The following is a 20,434-nucleotide window of genomic DNA, read 5'->3' on the forward strand; positions in this document are numbered from 1 at the left end:
AAAAAGAAGATGGCGAACGACCTCAACTCCAGCAATGACTTCTTCCGAGACATCGTTACTGGGCCATTTGAGAAATTACGAGAGTGACAATAATTCTGCCTCTCACCGGTCAATAGTACTCCGAAAAAGTCATAGAGAATTGTGTGGCGTACTGGAAAGTCGCAGGCATCTACACCAAGGTGGAAGCCATGGCCGTAGAGCAATTCAAACAAGTTTTCAAGGACGGAAGACAAAAATAATAACGAGCAGGAAGGAAAAAAATATTAACGAACTAGCACTTGTTCACAAAGAGAATAGCAGTAGAAAAAAAATCAAACATAAAAAAAAAATATCAACTAAAAAAAGGAACACAATGGAGAATGAACCTGAGAAACCATAGTCGGAGTCCTAAAAATCAACATCATGCAGAAAAAGGGAAAGAAACCCATTGGGAGAAAACTGGAGGAAGAAGGGTTATGGAATTGATTCTTCCTTACCCTCCCCTTGAAACTCTATTTATAGATTTATGAACCTACAATATTATAATAATACCCCTGAACTTAGTGTTTAGGGTTTAGGGTTTTAACCCTGGAACTTTAACTTAATTACATCATTGCCATCTCTATGAGATGACCTTTTATTTACCATCCTGCCATGAATCTATATGGGCCTATGGGCCTTGTCCTTTATTTGTGGGCCTTGAGCCCATCTTCTATTTCTCTTGGATCCATTGTTCTTCCTTGGTCTTATGGCCTTGGGCCTATCTTCTAATACACTTGGATATGTGAGCCTTCCTTGGTTGTGTGGGCTTGGGCCCTGTCTTCCAACAGTGGATCCCACCAGCTTGTGTGATCATGGTGGGTCTATATCTTATGGGCTTGGGTCCATCTTCAAACACACTTGGATATGTGGATCTTCGTTGGTCGTGTGCTTGGGCCCCTCTTCCAACACTCCCCCTTAAGCTGGGGATGAGAGAATATCATGAACTCCCAAGTTGTTGCAAATGAAGTATAGGATCTTCTTGTATAAAATGGTTGTCCTCCATATCTTTCAACACTCCCCCTCATGCTGGTGCTCTCTTCCATGAGGCCCAGCTGACATAAGATAAATGAGAGTAAAATCACTCCAAGTCCTATGACATCGCTCTATACTCCAGTCATAACCCATGCTGGATGTAGGGCACATTCCTATCATTCGCAGGTAGTGGCACTCCTATCTTTCGCAGACAGTGGGTCTATATACAGCGCTCAGAAATGTAGTAAAAACTCCTCCATTACCGTCTCCCTCCACAGGACAACGACTATCAAGTGGTAGGAGTAATAAATGCCAATTAAGGAGGGTAACATATATGTAGTAATAAGCTCCTCCATCATGGTGTCCCAAGGGGCTCAAACGATTCTTCCATGGGGGTGAAGGGGCTCCAAGGGGCTAGCAGTAGCGACACTGCTCGAATATTTGGCCTAGTGGTTTTCTATTCCATGAAACAGTATTGGAAGATGGGCTCAAGCCCACAAACTCAAGGATAGAAGCCCACATGTCAAATGAGTGGCAAAGTGGTTATTTATGGTATTTTCCATAAGGATGGCATGAAGATGTAAATACATTATCTTAGTATGTCTTTTAATCTATTGAGTTGTAACCCTATGGGCTTTGTAACACTATAAATAAGAGCATTGGCTAAGAGGTAAGGCATTCAAGCCTTTTCCTCTCTTTAAGAAAACGTTCAGCCACCCTCTCTTCTCCCTTGACCCATTCTCTCCTTCCCTTAATCCAAACTCTCCTCTCTAATGTCCTTCTCCTTTCTCCCCCTTCTCTCTTTTCTCTTCTTCTTCCATGTTAACCTAGAGTCATTCTCATGGGGTTGGTATCAGAGATTGGAGGTTGGGATCCCTATTCAAGTAGTTATGTCATCCATTCAAGAAGTTGTGTATAGAAGAAGGAGTTCTGCCATGAAGAGATAGGTAAAATCTGTTTTTTTTTTTTTTTTTGCTTGCATATTCTCTCTTTATAGTTTCAATTTTTTTTCTTTCCCTCTTCTTGAATTCTTGATTCACGTCAAGGCAAGATAATCTTCATAAACATTGTGAAGATATCTTGTATGACTAAAAGGATTTGTAGTCTTGATCATCTTGTAGCAAAATTACATGATTGATCAATGATTGTTTTTTTTGGTTTGTTATTTGGATTCAGTTACCTTTATGTGACGGGAATCTAACTTTGTTGATATGGGATTCCAGCATATATTATTGTCAATTCTATAATCTAACGTTACTCATGGGAGTGTGTTGTGTTGTTAGATGCCCGTTATATGTTTGATGAAATTCCAGAACTCACTGATCCCTATTATTTTTTTGCATTTGAACTTCAGCAATTGAATTTTTTATTTGTGTTGAAGTATTCCCATGAATTGAAATTTATTTTACTAAGAAATTGGTCTCGGTTTGCCAAGAAAGGCCTTGTCTAAAGTTGCTCTCAGTTTTGTGGTTGAGTTTGGATTAAAGATAAAAGTTGCATCTATTCTCTTCTCTATATATTTTTTTATAAATATATGAGAAGTTGAGTAGTAGCTGGTTCTTGTTATCACTTGACAAAAGCACCAATTTTTCCATGATTTGGTGTTTATTCTCATGAAAATATTCTCTACTTAGTTTTGGTGGCTAATTTGGTCAACGGGTGCTTCAAATTACGTTGTGTAATTGTTATTTGAGCCCTTTTGACAATTGATCTTACTAGTTGATTTGCGTCAACATGGAGAGTGGACATATGAGTAATAAGAGTGACATACTCCGAATTACTATAATCACACTAAGAGGTCTTTCCAATTACCTTACTTGGTCACAATCGGTACGGAAGGTTCTCATTACTCCTAATCTTCTCAGTCATGTTATCAAAATCCCTCCTCTGATTGATGAAGAAGATGAAATCTACTGTAAATGGGTCAAAAATGATAACATGGTTATCAGTTGGCTTATTAAAAGCATTGAAGAACACGTCGTTAATAATGTGGTCCACTTGGAAACTTCCAGGGATATTTGGGACACATGTGTTAAGCTCTATTCTAGTACCACCTCCTTACAAAGAGTATATGATGTTTTCCAAAGTATGTTGGCTACCAAACAAGGAGATAATATTCATGAATTTTTGGCCCGATTTCGTGGCCTTCTCCAAGAATGGAAAATTTCTGAACCATACTCTACTGACATTGTTGTTTGTTGTCCAAGAAAAACAGCACGAGGATCTGGCAGTGGCTATTTGCCTTACCAATATTAAGCCGTATCTAGAGGTGGCTAAGACTCATCTTCTTAGTTCCTCTGCCCTTCCCTTTTTTGATGACATCGATGCTACATTGTTACAGATTCTTGATCCATCTCCTCCTTCTCCAATTGATGCTCCATCAGTTATGTTATCTAGTAATCAGGGTACATCATCCCACATTTCGATGACGCAATAGAAATACAAGAGGAGGCCGCAATAGAGGTGGTCGAACGGGTCCGACCCATTCCCGCACTGAGCCTCGATTGTGCACTTACTGTGGTAGTCAGAACTACCTTGTGGATTCATATTGGAAACTCCATGGTAAGCCTGATTGGGCAACATCCAATTCAACCTCAGTTAATGTTGAGAAAAAGGAGAATAGGACTGATTCTCATTCCGGGAATGTGACTATTTCTGCGGAAGACTATGCTGTAATTTAGAAGCTGAAATCCTTATTGGATCTGTCCTCTACTCCACCAGGCCCTACTGCTGCCAATACCATTGCCTCAGGTATGCTTTCTTCTGCTTCAACCCCTTCCTCTTGGGTCATTGACTCCAGGGCTTTCGAACACTTGTCAGGTAACAAACACATGCTTCATTCATTGTCTCCATGTCTTCCTCATAAATTGGTCACCATTGCTAATGGTTCCTAAACCAAGATGCTTGGCAAGGGTTCCTCCTCTCTTACCGCATCTATTCCTCTCCAAGATGTATTATTTGTTCCTCAATTTCCGTTAAATTTTCTCTCTGTTGGTCAATTAACCAAACAATTGAATTGTTCTATCACTTTCTCACCATCTTCGTGAATATTTTAGGATCTAACTACGAAACAGGTGATTGGTGGCAGCCATGAAAAATGGGATTTATACTATTTTACTCTTCCACCAGTAGCTGCTATTTCATCCACTACATCCAAGGCTTAACTGTGGCACAACCAGCGTGGTCATCCATCTACCTCATCACTTCGTTCTTTAGTTCCATCTCTTCAAATCTTTGTCTAATTTTAATTGTGAGGCATGTCAATTAAGTAAACGTGTTAGGAGTACATATTCTCCTCGTCTTACAACTACTAGTACTGCTCCATTTGCATTAATAAATTCTAATGTATGGGGCCCTTTAAAGGTCTCTAACATTTCTCAGGTTCAATATTTTTTTACTTTTGATGGCGATTTTACTCGAGTGACTTGGTTGTTTTTGTTTAAAGAAAGATAAAAAATTCTTTCTATTTTTAAAAATTTTCATGCAATGGTCCTAACACAATTTGGAAAAAAAATTCAAATTCTTCGGTCCGATAATGCTAAGGAATATTTGTCTAATGAGTTTAAATCCTTTTGTGAGGGTAATGAGCTTCTTCGTCAAACATCATGTACCTATACCCTTCAAAAAAATGGTGTTGCTGAAAGAAAGAATCGTCACCTCCTTGAAGTTGCTCAGGGCCTCCTCTACTCCATGAAGGTACCCTACTTTTATTGGCCTCATGCTATTCTTACAACATGCTTTCTTATCAATAGGTTACCTTTATCAGTACTTAGAAATCAAACTCCGTATTCTGTTTTGTTTCATGGTGAAGATCCATTTTCTCTTCCTCTTAAAGTATTTGGTTGCACATGTTTTGTTCATGATACTTCACCACATAAAAGTAAACTTGATCCTCGGTCTCTGAGGTGTATTTTTTTGGGGTATTCTCGAACTCAGAAAGGATATATTTGTTATAATCCTACACTTCGGAGGTTGATGGTATCTTGGGATGTGACTTTCTTTGAAAGCGCTTCCTTCTACTCTTCACATGAGGCTCCTCCAGGGTTTACATTTCCTCCTACCACTCCATGCCCGCTTGTGCCATTTAATAAAGATATTACTCGACCCCCTTAAGCACCAGTCGTCCCCTCACCTGTGGAGTTGTCCAATCCACCTGAGGTAAGCCATTCTCCTCCTCCTATGTTTGGGCCTAAATTTGATACTCGACCTATTTCATTACGAAAGGAAACCCATTCTTGTACTACTTCTCATCCAATTACCAATTTTATGTCTTCTAATCGCTTATCTTTTGAGTGTGTTCAGTTTCTTACTTCTCTTTCATCTGTTTCCATACGACAATCCTATCAAGAGGCTCTGAAGCATCTAGTATAGAAGGCAGCTATGGATGAAGAAATACATGCATTATATGAAAATCAAACATGGACATTGGCATCGCTCCCAAAAGGGAAAAAACCGATTGGTTGCAGATGATTTTTTTTAGTGAAACACAACCTAGATGGGTCGGTTGCTCACCTTAAAGCACGCCTAGTTGCAAAAGGTTATACTCAGTGCTATGGGATAGATTATGAAGAGACTTTCTCTCCAGTTACAAAATTGAACTTGGTACGTATCATCCTCTCTATTGCTACTAACTCATCTTGCCCAGTATATCAGCTCGATGTAAAAAATGCATTTTTAAATGGTGATATACGGGAAGAAACTTATATGGTCCAAACACCAGGATATGTGGTTGAGGGGGAGTCCGTATGTCGGTTAAAGAAATATTTATATGGGTCTAAACAGTCCCCTCTAGCCTGGTTTGATAAATTCAGTCAAGCGCTTCTACGATTTGGCTTTCATAGGTGCTCGGTTGGTCACTCAGTATATGTTAAAGATACTATCAAATGGAAGATATTATTGGCCGTGTATGTTGATGATATTATCTTGACTAGAAATGATGCTCATAGTATACAAGAAGTGAAGAATATGATATGTAAAGAGTTCAAGACTAAAGATTTGGGTAAGCTCAAATATTTTCTGGGTATAGAAGTCCTGCAATCAAATCATGGAATAGTATTATCTCAAAGAAAATATGTCTTGGATATTCTTGAAGAAATAGGACTGAAGGGTTGTAGACCAGTTGATACACCTATGGATGCGAATGAAAAATTGTGTGCCACAACTGGAGAAGATGTTGACACTGGAAAATATCAAAAACTTGTAGAAAAATTGATCTATCTCACGGTAACCAGGCCAGATATATCATATGTTGTGAGTGTGGTAAGCCAACTCATGCACAAACCACAAATTACTCACTGGCAAGCGTTAGAGAGAATACTACGATACTTAAAAAGGTGCTCCAGGAAGAGGATTGCTATATAAACAACATGGTCACTTCAATATAGAAGGCTTCTTGCATGCAGATTGGGCTAGATCACCCGATGATAAAAAATCTACGTCTAGGTAATGTACCCTTGTTGGGGGGAACTTGGTCACATGGAAAAGTAAAAAGAAAAATGTGATTAAAAGATCTAGTGCTGAAGCAGAATACTGAGCTATGGCTCCCACTGTAACTGAAATTTTATGGATGAAGACTCTTCTTACCAAATTGGGATTTTTTAAAGGAGGCTTTATGGGCCTACATTGTGATAATCAAATAACTATTCACATTACGTCAAATCTAGTCTTCCATGAAAGAACTAAACATATTTAAGTGGATTGTCATTTTATACGGGAAAAGTTTCAAACAGGAATAATTTCTCTTAAGTGTGTTTCATCTCAAGAGAAATTAGCTGATATCCTCACCAAACCAGTAACATCCCAAATTCTATCTTATATAGGTGGCAAGCTGGGTATTTATGATGTATTTTCTCCTCCAGCTTGAGGGGGAGTGTTGGAAGATGGGTTCAAGCCCACAAACTCAAGGATAGAAGCCCACATGTCAAAGGAGTGGCAAAGTGGTTATTTATGGTATGTTCCATAAGGATGGCATGAAGATGTAAATATTTTGTCTTAATATATCTTTTAATCTATTGAGTTGTAACCCTAAGGGTTTTGTAACACTATAAATAAGAGCATTGGCTAAGAGGTAAAGCATTCAAGCCTTTTCCTCTCTTTGAGAAAACATCCAACCACCCTCTCTTCTCCCTTGACGCATTCTCTCCTTCCCTTAATCCAAACTCTCCTCTCTAACGTCCTTCTCCTTTCTCCCTCTTCTCCCTCTTCTCTCCTTCTTGTTCCACGTTAACCTAGAGTCATTCTGATGGGGTTAACTTCTACACAGACAAACAAAACCATTTTGATGGAATTCCTGTTTTTGTGTTTGAAATGCGAGTTGGGATTTTTTTGGGGATTCCGGGACTGATAATAAAAATTCTATGGGGGATGAATGATTTTTCTATTTTTGAGAACAGTAGCAGTAAGCTTGTTCCTTATCAATTTTGCAACATTGGGCTTAATGTTTTTGGGTTCCATATTTGTTGCTCGGGCACTGTTCGTGGAATTTTTTCATTTCAGTGGGAGTTCTAAATATGAGAAGGTAGCCAACCTGGGAAAAACTAAAGATAAAATGTTTTTGGGTGTGCCGGTAATGATCTTGTCGATGAATTATATCATTTTTTATGGGACGCATTCTATTGTTGTGGATGAACACAGCAACAGTGTGTCTGTTTATGGTCATTTTTCCAGTAGTAACAGTCCATTTCAGAATGTTGTGTTTAATTTTTTGGATGATATGTATAATGCTCGTCCACTGTTTATCAAAATTCGTCAACCAGATGGGAGTTCTGGAGATGGTTTTTTTTCTGTGGTGATGCATTATTTTTCTGTGGCTAGGTTGAACAATCTGATTAAATTCCAATTTTCTGCTGCTGTTGCAATCTTGGGTTGGACAGGAGAGACACTTCCAATTTTTTAATTTGTTGCTACTATGGCAATGCAGAAATGGGCTCAACAGAAAAAATAAAACATGTTGCTACTTATATTGGTTGTAGTTGTTCATTTGACTTTTGGTCCATTGCAATATGCTGCATGCTGGTTGGCTTTGGAGAAGCTTCATTTATAAGTCTTGCAGCTCCATTTATTGATGGCAATGCACTTGAAACTCAGAAAATAGCTTGGTTTGGAATGTTCTTCATGTGTATACCAACAAAGGGGGCATTTGGTTATGTTTATGGAGGCAATCATAGTATTAATGAAAATGATGGAGCTAGAATGAACCTGATGGATCTCAGACAAAGAATCTTGTCTCAGCAGGTTATGCATGCTACTGCCCCAAGATTAAAAGAACAACTAGGACAGCTTGCACCAGCGCATGGATTATGCAAAAGTTCCACCTATTGTTCCAGCTCAATCCAATGCATTGCTGGTTTTTACAGAGCTATTTTAACAGTACAGACCATAGTGCTACTAGACAACTAGAAACCACTGCTGAAAATAGTGATTTTTATGCTTAGTAGTTTGGTTTTTCTGGAAATGGTGGAAAATATATTGTGGAGAATGATTTTTATGATTGTTGAAGGGAAAAAAATTAAATTCTAGGCGCCTAGACAGCATATAAGTGCTTCAGTTTTGGATACTATTCCAGGTAAAAAAAGAAAGGAGTCAAGGGGTGGGGACACTATTTCCAGTGAGCTTCAATACAAGTTTGCTGAAAACTGTACACAACTGGTAGATTGTGATATTAGGGAGTCTTCCGTGGTCACCTCACAAACTGTATTTGCAGAAGTTAAGGGCAATGCTTGCAATTAATCGATTGTTGTAACTTCTCACACTACTAAAGTGCCTGGTGAGCATTCCATCAATGGCATTGATAGAATTGAGGTATCACAGCAACATGAATCATCGATCCAAGTAGAAGGACCTTCAAATGTCAAGCCTACTGCATTGGACACACAACTGGAATTCTCTTCTGTACCATTTGTTGTCATAATACATAATCTGGGTACTAGCCAATGTGAGGCACTTGGACTGGCTCCAACGAATGAAAATTGCGACTGTAGGGTGGCTGTTCTCAGTACAGTAGGGTATGCACATAACAGGCCACCTGAAGTAGCACACGAGTTCTTCACCAAATTTTTTTGTGCTGTTGTTGTGGCATTGTAGAAACCAGTGCCAACAATAGTGGCACTACTGAAAACAGTACTGCCAAACAACCAAGAAAGCAGAGTTGTTGTGACAGTGCAGAAACTAGTGCACAAAAATAGTACTGCACCACATTTTTCAACATGATATACCAATTCTGCTATTCGGTGGTGGTGGTGGTGTTGCAGTGAATAAAGGTGCCAAACATCAGAATATGCAACCTGAGAGAAAGGTTTTTGAGGTAGCACGTGTTCTTCTTTTTGGAAAGTGACTTTATTTCATTGGTGGAAAAAATGGGTGATGTCGGTGGACCATTAGATGCTGCTCACCAGGATAATGGGGAATGTTATTGGATGTATATGAAACGAGTGGGATGGATCCAGTCAATTTTTTTTTCTTGCTGCTATTGTTGTAGTGCCAATACATGTTGGCATGCTCAACAAGATACATGACAACTGAGCTGATGATGACTTTTCAAATTGCTGCTGCTGTAGCAGTGCAGAATGGGGAACCACAACAGAAAATACACACTGGTAGAAAGGATACAACTGAGTAGAACTTCTCAACTTCAGTGGCTTATTCATTGTCTTCAATAAAGGAAGCTACTGGTCATCACCTTGGGGCAGCTGAGGCAGCTGAAGCAATCCTTGTTGTTCATTTGACAGCAATAGCAATGACATACATGGCAAGGAATGCCAACTTCCACGCTGTTGCTACAGAAATTCACCAGAGTGCACTACTTGCTCTTCGTGAGTCCTTTCAGCAGATTTACCTCAACGTTGCTGCTACCAACACAGGCCTACACCATATTTGGCTGCGGCTGCAGCAAAGGCTTCAACAACAAAAGTATGTTGCTGTTTGTGCAAACTTCATCAGGTATGGAAGCTTTGGACACGATTTTATTAAGTTAAGCCTCATACATGTGAATGAATCCATTGTAATGGAGAGTAAGGGATCCATAGATGAAGCTGCTGGTTTTGCTGCACATGGGTTATGCACAACTTCACTAGAACAATTTGGTACAATGGAACCTCATGGAGTTGGACTAGATGAGGTCACTTACATACGTCTGCTTCGTGCTTACGCTAATTGTACTTTAGTCAAGAATGCTGGGCAATTTGCTGAACATGGACTAGGTTCAAAGACTAAGGTTACCAGGGACATGAGGTATTTTTCCAATGAGGCAACCATTGGGGCAGATCACACAAAGGCTGTTAATGTCAAAGCAGAAGTTGCCAATTTGGCGTAGGTGATAGTTCAACTTGTTGTTTGGTTGCTTATCAGTATTGGGGTGTGTTACAACAAGTGATGCTGGCAGGGTCAAAAAAAGAATTTGCTACTCAGGTGGAATGTTCCAGTTTTGGTTGTCCAGAGGGCAAACATAGATACCGCATATGCTACTTGCGAACAAGTGGAGATGTCGGCAAACAGACTCTACCTTCGAGCTTGAGGACAAGCTCTTTCTCCCGGGGGGGTGTAATGTTATGCACGCAATAACATTATTAAATTATTTTTTTCTTTAAGTTAATTTATTAATTCAGTTAAAGAATTGATAAACCACATGGGCCTTTATGTAATATTTTATCTATAAGGGTATTTTTGTAATTTTTTATCTTAAACCTTGTAAGGGTGAACCCTATTTAAGGGATAAGAGTAATGACAAGAAGCAAGTATTGAATTAGCGTAAACAAGGGTTTTGAGTTCTCCTCAACGAGCTCAGGGGTGTGCATTCTCCTCAAAGAACCTAGGGTTTTCAAGCTTCCCTTAAGCTTGATTTCGTCTTTCTCTTCTTCCTCCCTACGAATCGCCGTGTCAGATCTGGGACCATAACATAATGCCTGTCATTCACAAGATTGTGATAAAAGACCCACGGGTATATATATATTGTTGATTTTCAGGACTCCGTGGATTTAGCTCATGGAGAAAAAGGGAGAGAGATCCATTGGGAGAAAACCAAAGGAAGAAGAGGTTATGGACTTGATGTCTTAACCCTCTCTCTGAAGCTCTATTTATAGATTAATGAAACTATTGTATTATAATAATACCCCTGAACTTATGGTTTAGGATTTAGTATTTTAACCCTTGAACTTTAATCTGATTACATCAATGCCATCTCTATGAGATGACTCTTTATTTACCATCCTGCCATCATTGTATGTGGGCCTATGGGCCTATTCTTTGATTTGTGGGCCTTGAGCCCATCTTTTATATCTCTTGGATGTATGAGCTTCCTTGGTCTTATGGGCTTGGGCTCATCTTCTAATACACTTGGATATGGGTCCTCCTTGGTCGTGTGGGCTTGGGCCCTATCTTCCAACACTCCCCCTCAAGTTGGGGGTGAGAGAACAACACGAACTCCCATCTTGCTGCAAATAATGTATAAAATCTTTTTTGTATAAAATGACACATCTTCCAATATGCCTTCATCTTCTAACACTCCCCCTCACGCTGGTGCTCTCGTTCATGAGGCCCAACTGGCATAATATCAGTGAGAGTAAATCACTCCTAGCCACTAAGACATTGCTCCATACTCCAGTTTTAACTCATGCTGGATGTTGGTCACACTCCATCTTCTGTAGGTAGTGTATCTATCGGCATTGCTTTGAAGTATCCACCTCTACCACCGTGTCCCTCCACAGGACAACGACTCTCAAGTGGTAGAGTAATATATGACATTAATGGGGGGTAGTAACATAAATGTAAGAATAAATTCCTCTGTCATGGTGTCCCAACCTTTGACATTTGATATTTTTGATGGGTTATTAAGTTCCTCCATCATGGAATCCAAACCATTGACATATTTGATCTTTTTGATGGGGTATTAAGTTCCTCCATCATGGAATCCCAACCCCAAATATTTTTTATATTTTTGTCGGTATGAGGCCACCTCTTCTTCAATAATAATGTCTAAACCAAAGAGATACAATAGCAATAGCTGAAATGGGTTTGGGCCCATTTAACACAAAACAAAATAATCCTTGTAAAATGACCCAAGAAATAATCCAATGCAAATATCTGTACCAAATAATATGCTGACCAAGAAATAATCTGTCAATTTTTCAAAAATAATAATCCATCCAAAGAAAAATTTATCGAGTTACACTGAGTCAAATAGTAGATCGATATATCTGAGCCGTGACAAAAATATGTATAAGCTTTGGTCTAGACACGTATACTGAGGCAAAAAAATAAGTGATTGACCCAGACCGAGTTGATTCGGTCTGAGTTAACTCGGACTGGATGGTACTGAAGCAATAAGTGCCCTCGGGTCAGTTGGGAACTTGGTCCAGTATGGGTTGGAGCAAGCCCTCAACCCGGATTTAATACGTTTCCTAACTTAGTAAACATTAATTCTTGCAACAGTGCCTTCTTCCCCGAAGAGCGAAAAATCAGAGCTATTTGGAAGGCAACTTTCCAGATAGCTACGAGACTTGCTAGGGTGCTGGTTCATCACCAAAGAAATGGAAAATCAATCTTGTTGTCATCTTCATCCTCCCAAAACGGAAACCCATCTGGCGCAGGAAAGGCCAATGAAGAATAAGATTCTATCTTCGCTAAGGTTGGCTTTCGAACAGAGCGGAAAACCAAAGAGGCGTAGCCGGCAATGAAAAGAGTGTCCGAAATAAGAAACAACTCCAGAAACAGTGTTGGAGAAAAGATCTCACGAAACTGGAAATACGGTTCGGCCAGAATTGGAACAGAGCAGAGTCGTCATTCAGCAAACTTCCAGCAAAGATACAAGGCAAAAATCAGCTGAATGATAATGCCACAGAGACAAGCCAACCTCCAGTGTGAGACGACGATCAGCAGGGACAACAATCATAATTCAAAGTGGTGCCAAGACCACCACATACCAGATTGCTAAAAAGACTTCTGCCCCCCATGTCGAGAATACAACACCGAGATTAGTAGACAGAGGCTCTGGCTTTACAATTGAGTATGATTCTGTGAAGAGATTACGGTGACCGGATCAAGAGAGGAGTCGAGATACGGATTTGTGAAGTGAAGGGTGATATCATTGCAGAGATTATAAAGCGAATATCCAGAAACCAGAAAGGAGTAGTAGGCGTATCACCACATACTAAAACTCCTAGAAACAAGATCATCCAATATTAGAAACACCAGAAACACAAAAAAATAGAGCATATCGGTCTCTAGTCGATGCCCAACACTACAGCGTAGTGATGCTCCATTTTTCAGTTGAAGCATTAACATCGATTAGCAGAGGCTCAAAGATAATAGATATGCTGGGCAATAAGAGAAAATAATCAACAAAACAAAAAACTAATATTCAACAACTATGAAAAAAAATTAAATGAATGAAACCTGGGAAAAAAACCATAGTAGGAATCCTGAAAAATCAAAGCTCTTGATTTTCAGGACTCCATGGATTTAGCTCATAGAGAAAAAGGGAGAGAGACCTATTGGGACAAAACCAGAGGAAGAAGAGGTTATGTCCTAACCCTCCTCCTGAAGCTCTATTTATAGATTAATGAAACTATTGTATTATAATAATACCTCTGAACATAGGGTTTAGGGTTTAGAGTTTTAACCCTAGAACTTTAATTTAATTACATCATTGCCAATTCTATGAGATAACTCTTTATTTACCATCATGCCATCAATGTATGTGGGCCTATGGCCCTTCTCTTTGATTTGTGGGCCTTGAGCCCGTCTTCTATATCTCTTGGATGCATGGGTCTTCCTTGGTCTTATGGGCTGGGCTTCACCTTATAATACACATGGATATGTGGGCCTTCCTTGGTCATGTGGGCTTGGGCCCTATCTTTCCAACATATATAAAAAAGACTCAATGGACTTAAAACACCCATATACGCAATGGACTTAAACTCCCAACCGAAGCAACACTAAAAAAGTTGGCCCAAAGATATGTGAGAGTCAAATAAAGGTTGGTAGGAGAAAGGCTGCCAAATAACCAATAGGTAGTGGGTAAAGAGGAAGATAAGATGTTGAGGCCACCACTTCTTCAATAATAATGTCTCATCCAAAGAGACACAATAACAACAGTTAAAATGGGCCTAGGCTCATATAACACTAACCAAAATATTAAAATCCTTGTAAAATGACCCATGAAGTAATCTGATGTGAGTATCTGCACCAAATAATATATTGACCAAGGAATATGTTGTGAATAGATCAAAATAACAATCCAGCCAGAGAAATAGAATTGAGTCGAGCCGAGTCAAGTATCACCAATAATTATCACAATTATTACTGTGAGTCAGGATTCTTGATCTTCAATTTTATTTGTTGCAAAAAATTTATTCTTAGTTGAAAAAACTTCATCTTTTATGCTCCCCCTTTCCTGAATATTATGGTCACATAAAACTTACCACAACATATGGAATAAAATACCTCTTTCTTGTACTTCTTCTACTTCTCCCTCTCAAGTTGGGAGGTAATGACAATGTTCCCAGCTTGAACCAAATAATATAGACGTAGTAACCAAAAAAGGGGTAAGTGAGATATTTTTTTGATATAGTTGATCAATAATAGCAACTCAAAAAATGATGCAAAACAATCGGCTTAAATTCGGATTTTTCAATGCAACAGGATACCAATATGACATTTGATTCTTCCAATACGAATATATCCTTAAATATAGATCATATTGACATGAAATTTTCTCCTTATGAAACTAGACTTAAGTACCTTTCATCCAAGTATAATTTCTCTTCAAAAAATATACTTCTATTGAGATATATAATCTGATAGATTTCAGTCTTTGCTGAACTAAGTACTCTTTCCCCTTCTTCTAGCATGACTATGACTCTTCCAAGATCAATATCTCCATAAAAAACTCAGATCTAGAATTGGTTGAATAGTTAAGAAAATAAACTTATAGATATTAATTTTTATATATAATTCTCCATATAAAGTCTCATTCTTGATAGCATAAAATAGCTTGGAAGTTGAAGCTTTCTGCTACTACACGAACTTCTTTTGCGATCTGACCTTTGTTGCTTCAAATATCAATTTCTCTTTGTAGAGAACTCCAATTTCTAAAATTATTTTTTTATTGGAAAGTAGACTCAAATATATTTTCGTAAATATATAATATGCAATATGAAAAGCTCATTATAGAGGTGAAAATTTAAAGAAAATAATGGGTATAGGGACTGAAAAAAAGAAAAATACGAACCTAAACTACTAAAGATAATAAATCAGAATTGGATCACATTGCCTCTATGGGTTGACCGAGTCAACTCATAGAACCTACTCTGACACCATGTTGAATTTATGGAAAAGATAAATACTTCATTGACTTAATGCAATTGGAGTACATGAACCTCTATTTATAATAGAGGAAGGTAGTAGAGTCCAATTACAATTAAACAATCTTTGTCCCAATTACACCCAAAATCTAACACTTAAAGATAAATCCTAGCATAATTAAATAACAAAATATAAATAGAAGGCTAACATGACTAAAACACCTTTAAACTAAAACTCTTCTGTGAGACCTCCTGCCATAATAATTGTGGCTCTGTAAGAATTCTTATTGTGTAAGACTTGTAATGACACCTCACGTGATCATGGTGGGTCCCACCAGCTTGTGTTATCATGGTGGGTCCATATCTTATGGGCTTGGGTCCATCTTCCAACACATTTGGATATGTGGGCCTTCCTCGTCGTGTGGGCTTGGGCCCATTTTCCAACACTCCCCCGTATGGTGGGGGTGAGAGAACATCATGAACTCCCAGCTTGCTGCAAATGATGTATAGGATCTTCTCGTATAAAATGGCAGTCCTCCATATCTTTCAATAGGATCAAAAGTGGACTTCCGCCGTTAAATCATGTTTCTTCTCAATTGGCTCTACGGTGTTCACGCTTTTCATGGTCTGTGGCAGAAATAGGTCAAGATCTTGTTTTTAGGGCTTGATAATGTTGGAAAGACGACGTTGCTTCACATAATTAAAGACGAGGTTTGTATCTTTTATTTCCTCTTTTGATTAATTTCTCTTCTTTTCTTGGTTTTTTTCCTTTTTTTCTAGAATTTGATTTTTATTCTTATGCTTTCCTTAATCTCTATATTGCATTTGATTTTTTCTTTTCCTTTTCTTTTTACTGGTTTTCATTAGAGATTATTTTAGCATCAAACTATACAATATCCTACGTCCGAGGAATTGAGCATTGGAAAATCAAGTTTCAGACCTTTGATTTGGGAGGACACCAGATTGCTCACAAGGTCTGGAAAGATTATTATGCAAGGGTTGCTTTTATTTTTTAATTCTAAATTATTTTGTGTTGGATATGTTTATTTTGTGCATAAATTGTCCTGAATAGGTTTATTCACTATGCTTACCTTTTCGTGCCTTTTGCTTTGTAGTTGAACATTTTTTAGAAGATATACTTGTTCAAGCATAAATGTGAAAAAGGTAGAACAAGTATCTTCTCATCATATTTAGCTTTCATAGGACCATCTTTTGGACTTAATCCTGTTATAGTCCCAGATCTGACACATGGATTCGAAGGGAGGAAGAAGAGGGAGACGAAAATCAAGCCAAAGGGAAGATTGAAAACCCTAGGTTCGTTAAGGAGAACACACACCCCTGAGCTCGTTGAGGAGAACTCAAAACCCTATTTAACCTAAATCATTGTTTGTCTTTCTCATTACTCTTACCCCTTAATAGGGTTCACCCTTACAAGGTTTAAGATAAAATATTACAAAAATACCCCTATAAATAAAATATTTCAAAAATACCTCTATGACTTAAAACTGAAAAAAATAAAGTAAATTAAAGAAAAACAATTAAAATAATAATTTTATTGTGTGTATAACATTACACCCCTTGGAAGAAAGAGTTTGTCCTCAAGCTCGAAGGTAGGTCTGTTTGCCCGTGCTGACGTCTCCATCTGTTCTCTAGTATCAACCGAGGTATCTGTGTCAACCCTCTGGACTACAAAACTAGAGCATCCAACCAGAGAAGCAAATTTTTTTTTTTTTGCTAGGTGGTACTGCCCCCACTTTTTTGACATGGTGACAACAATTGTCAATGCAGGATCAATGCCTGAAAAATACATCCCATGAGAAGCATCTTTCCAATATTTGGATCCAAAGGAAGAGTGCAGAGCTTCATTGGCCTAGCTTCCATATAAAGTCGATTGTGTGTGTCAGGAGAATTGCTCATTACAGGACGATAGGACTTGTCAAGAATAGTCTCACAAAATGAAACAACAGGAGGAGAAACAATGATTTCAGCTCCACTCATGAAGGCATCTAGCAATCCTTAAAGCAGATCTCAAGATGGAGTTCTCCAGCTCTTCACCACTCTCTTCAATTGTAGAAACAACCAAAGAATCTAACTTGGCCAGCCGTTTCAAACCTTCAACAACCTTGGGAAGATCTGAAGTAACTTTGCATTGTACAACAACACACACAACAGGGGACACAGAGAACTTCATGGCTCGAATTGGGTGAGCATCAACATCTTTCTCTCCAGTCGAAGTAGCATTTCTGCTAATGAACTGATCCAATTCAACATAAGCAATTGTTTTTCCACAAGGAACATGTTATGGACTCCATAGCATTGAGAGTAATTAGTAGACGCAGAGGGTAGAATATGTAATTTCCAGCTTTATTCCATTAGCAAGTTTTGATGTAATTTCCTCCAAACTTATGGCCTGTTGTTTGGCCCATGTTGGCGTCGTTCCCTAATCCTTTTATAGGGACGTCGGGTTATGAATGAATCAAGCATTGACCAATTAGAATAAATGAGGTCGGATTCTCTCTCTGACGAGGTCCAAGGCTGAGCTCCTTCGAAAGGTTCAAACTATTACAGCAATAGGTCGTTCTAAGCATTCCAAATCGTCTTCAACGTCACCATTCAATCTAGAATCTAGAGGTGATCGCCGGGTGACTCAATCCATGGCGAGAGAACCCAACAACTTGGTATCAGATAGGACCACTATCGGAGATTCATCTTCTCCCACTGATTTCCAAAATCTCATTGAAGAAGTTCGGCTAGAAGGCCAAACTCGCACAGACGCCCTCCGAAATGAAATGATGGAACTCAAAGATGCAATCATGCAGATAAATCTTTGGATTGGGGAATGTTTTGCTTGAGAGGTGTTGAGTAATGTGGATCTGGTCCACGGGGGGGGGGGGGGGGGCATGGAGGAAATTTTCCATTCCCATCTTCAATGCGTGTACTGCACACAAGGGAAACATAAATTTTCCCTCTATGCTGTTTTTCTTTAATCATCGAGACGAACAGTGAGCAGCAGCGAAAAATGAAAAATAGAGAGTGCGTATCAGAGCAGAGAAGGGTTTTGCTGGAAGAGAGAAGCTCTCGCAGAGAGCGAGGCTTGAGAAGAACGACGTTGTTGCCAGTATTGCTGGATGATGTCGTTGTCGGTACTGTTGAACGACGCCGTTGCCGGTGTTTCTGGTCTACGGTTCCGACGGGCTCTGCTGGTTGACACTGTAGAGAAGGGTCTCTACTGGTCAATGCTGCAAAGAAGGGTCTTTGCTGGTCGATGGTCTCTACTGTCGACAATGTAGAGAAGGGTCTCTGCATGTTTACGCTGTGTAAAAGGTGCAAAGAAAGATATTGGTCCCATTTGTATTGTGATTCCTCTGATTGAAGAAATAAAAATCCTCTGTAGCTCCCGACGACGTAGACATTTTTCTGAACCATGTAAAATTTTGTTCCGTGTGATTACCTGTCTCTTTATTGTCATCGATTTTTCATAACGACTGGCTGGAGACGAAGTGAAGGTATTGGGGATCGAGAAGTTCGATGGCAAGGACTATGGATTCTAGATGATGCAGATAGAGGACTACCTCCATGGGAGGAAACTCCATCTTCCACTGTTGGGGAAGAAACAGGAAAAAATGGAGGAAGACGATTGGAATCAGTTGGATCGACAGGTTCTAAGGATTATTCGGCTAACCTTGTCGAGATCCGTTGCACACAACATCAGTAAGGTGAAGACGACTATGGGTCTCTTAGAGGTCTTGTCAGGTATGTACAAAAAGCCTTCAATGAATAACAAAGTTTATTTGATAAAAAAGTTATTCAATTTGAAGATGGTAGAAGGTACATCTGTTGCACAACATCTGAATGCTTTTAATACTATCACAAATCAATTGTCATTTGTTGAAATTGAATTTGATGATGAGATACATGCATTGATACTATTGGCTTCATTGCCAAATAGTTGGGAAACCATGAGAATGGTTGTGAGTAATTCTGCCGATAAATCAAAGTTGAAATATGATGACATTCGTGATTTGATTTTGGCTAAGGAGGTATGCAGGAGGGATTCAGGCGAGACTTCGGGTTTGAGTTCCGCATTGAATGTTAATTCTCGGGGGAGATCACATGACAGGAACTCAAACAGAAACAGATCAAAGTCAAAGTACCGGGGCAAGAGTAAGTCAAGGCCTAGTCAGTAGGCAACTTGCTGGAACTGTGGCAAAGCTGGCCACTTAAAGAGAAGTTGTAAAAGCCCTAAGAAAACTGAGAATGATAGTGCAAATGCAGTAACTGAAGAAGTACAAGATGCACTATTGCATGCAGTTCATAGTCCAATTGATGACTGGATACTGGATTCAGGGGCTTCATTCCATATGTCCTACCATCAAGAGATAATGCAAAACTATATTGCAGGTGACTTTGGAAAGGTATATCTGGTTGATGGAGAGGCCTTGAATGTGGTGGGGATGGGAGACATTGACATTGCACTCCCTAACAAGAACAAATGGACCTTGCAAAAGGTTAGGCACATTCCTGAATTGAATAAGAACCTCATTTTTGTTGGGCAACTTGATGACTATGGTCATTCAGTGGTGTTATCAGATAACACCTGGAAAGTCACCAAAGGAGCATTGGTACTGGCTCGGGGTAAGAAAATTGGTACACTCTATTCGACTACTGGTTTGATTAATACTATTGCTACTACCATTGCAGAAAGCACAACAGATTTATGGCATTGCAGGCTTGGCCATATGAGTCAGAGGGGCACGATAGAACTGCTGTCCAGAGGCAAGCTACCAGAACTGAAATCAGTTGATCTCAGTATGTGCGAGAGTTGCATTATGGGGAAAATGAAGAAAGTCAGTTTTTTTAAGGGTGGCAGAACACTGAAGAAAGAAAAACTGGACCTTGTGCACACAGATGTGTGGGGACCTTCCCCAGTGGCATCCCTTGGAGGTTCTCGTTACTATGTCATGTTTTTTTATGATCATAGTAGGAAGGTATGGGTTTATTTTTTGAAGCATAAATCTGAGGTATTCAATGTGTTCAAAATTTGGAAGGCCATGGTTGAAACAGAGACAAGCTTGAAACTGAAAATTTTGAGGTCTGATAATGGTGATGAGTATATTGATGGCGGGTTCAAAGAATATTGTGCA

This window comes from Aristolochia californica, unplaced genomic scaffold, assembly GCF_029961685.1.
Source record: "Aristolochia californica isolate CCGP_79_NKW_82.1479 unplaced genomic scaffold, dmAriCali1.0.hap1 SCAF_6, whole genome shotgun sequence".
NCBI classification, from domain to species: Eukaryota; Viridiplantae; Streptophyta; class Magnoliopsida; order Piperales; family Aristolochiaceae; genus Aristolochia; species Aristolochia californica.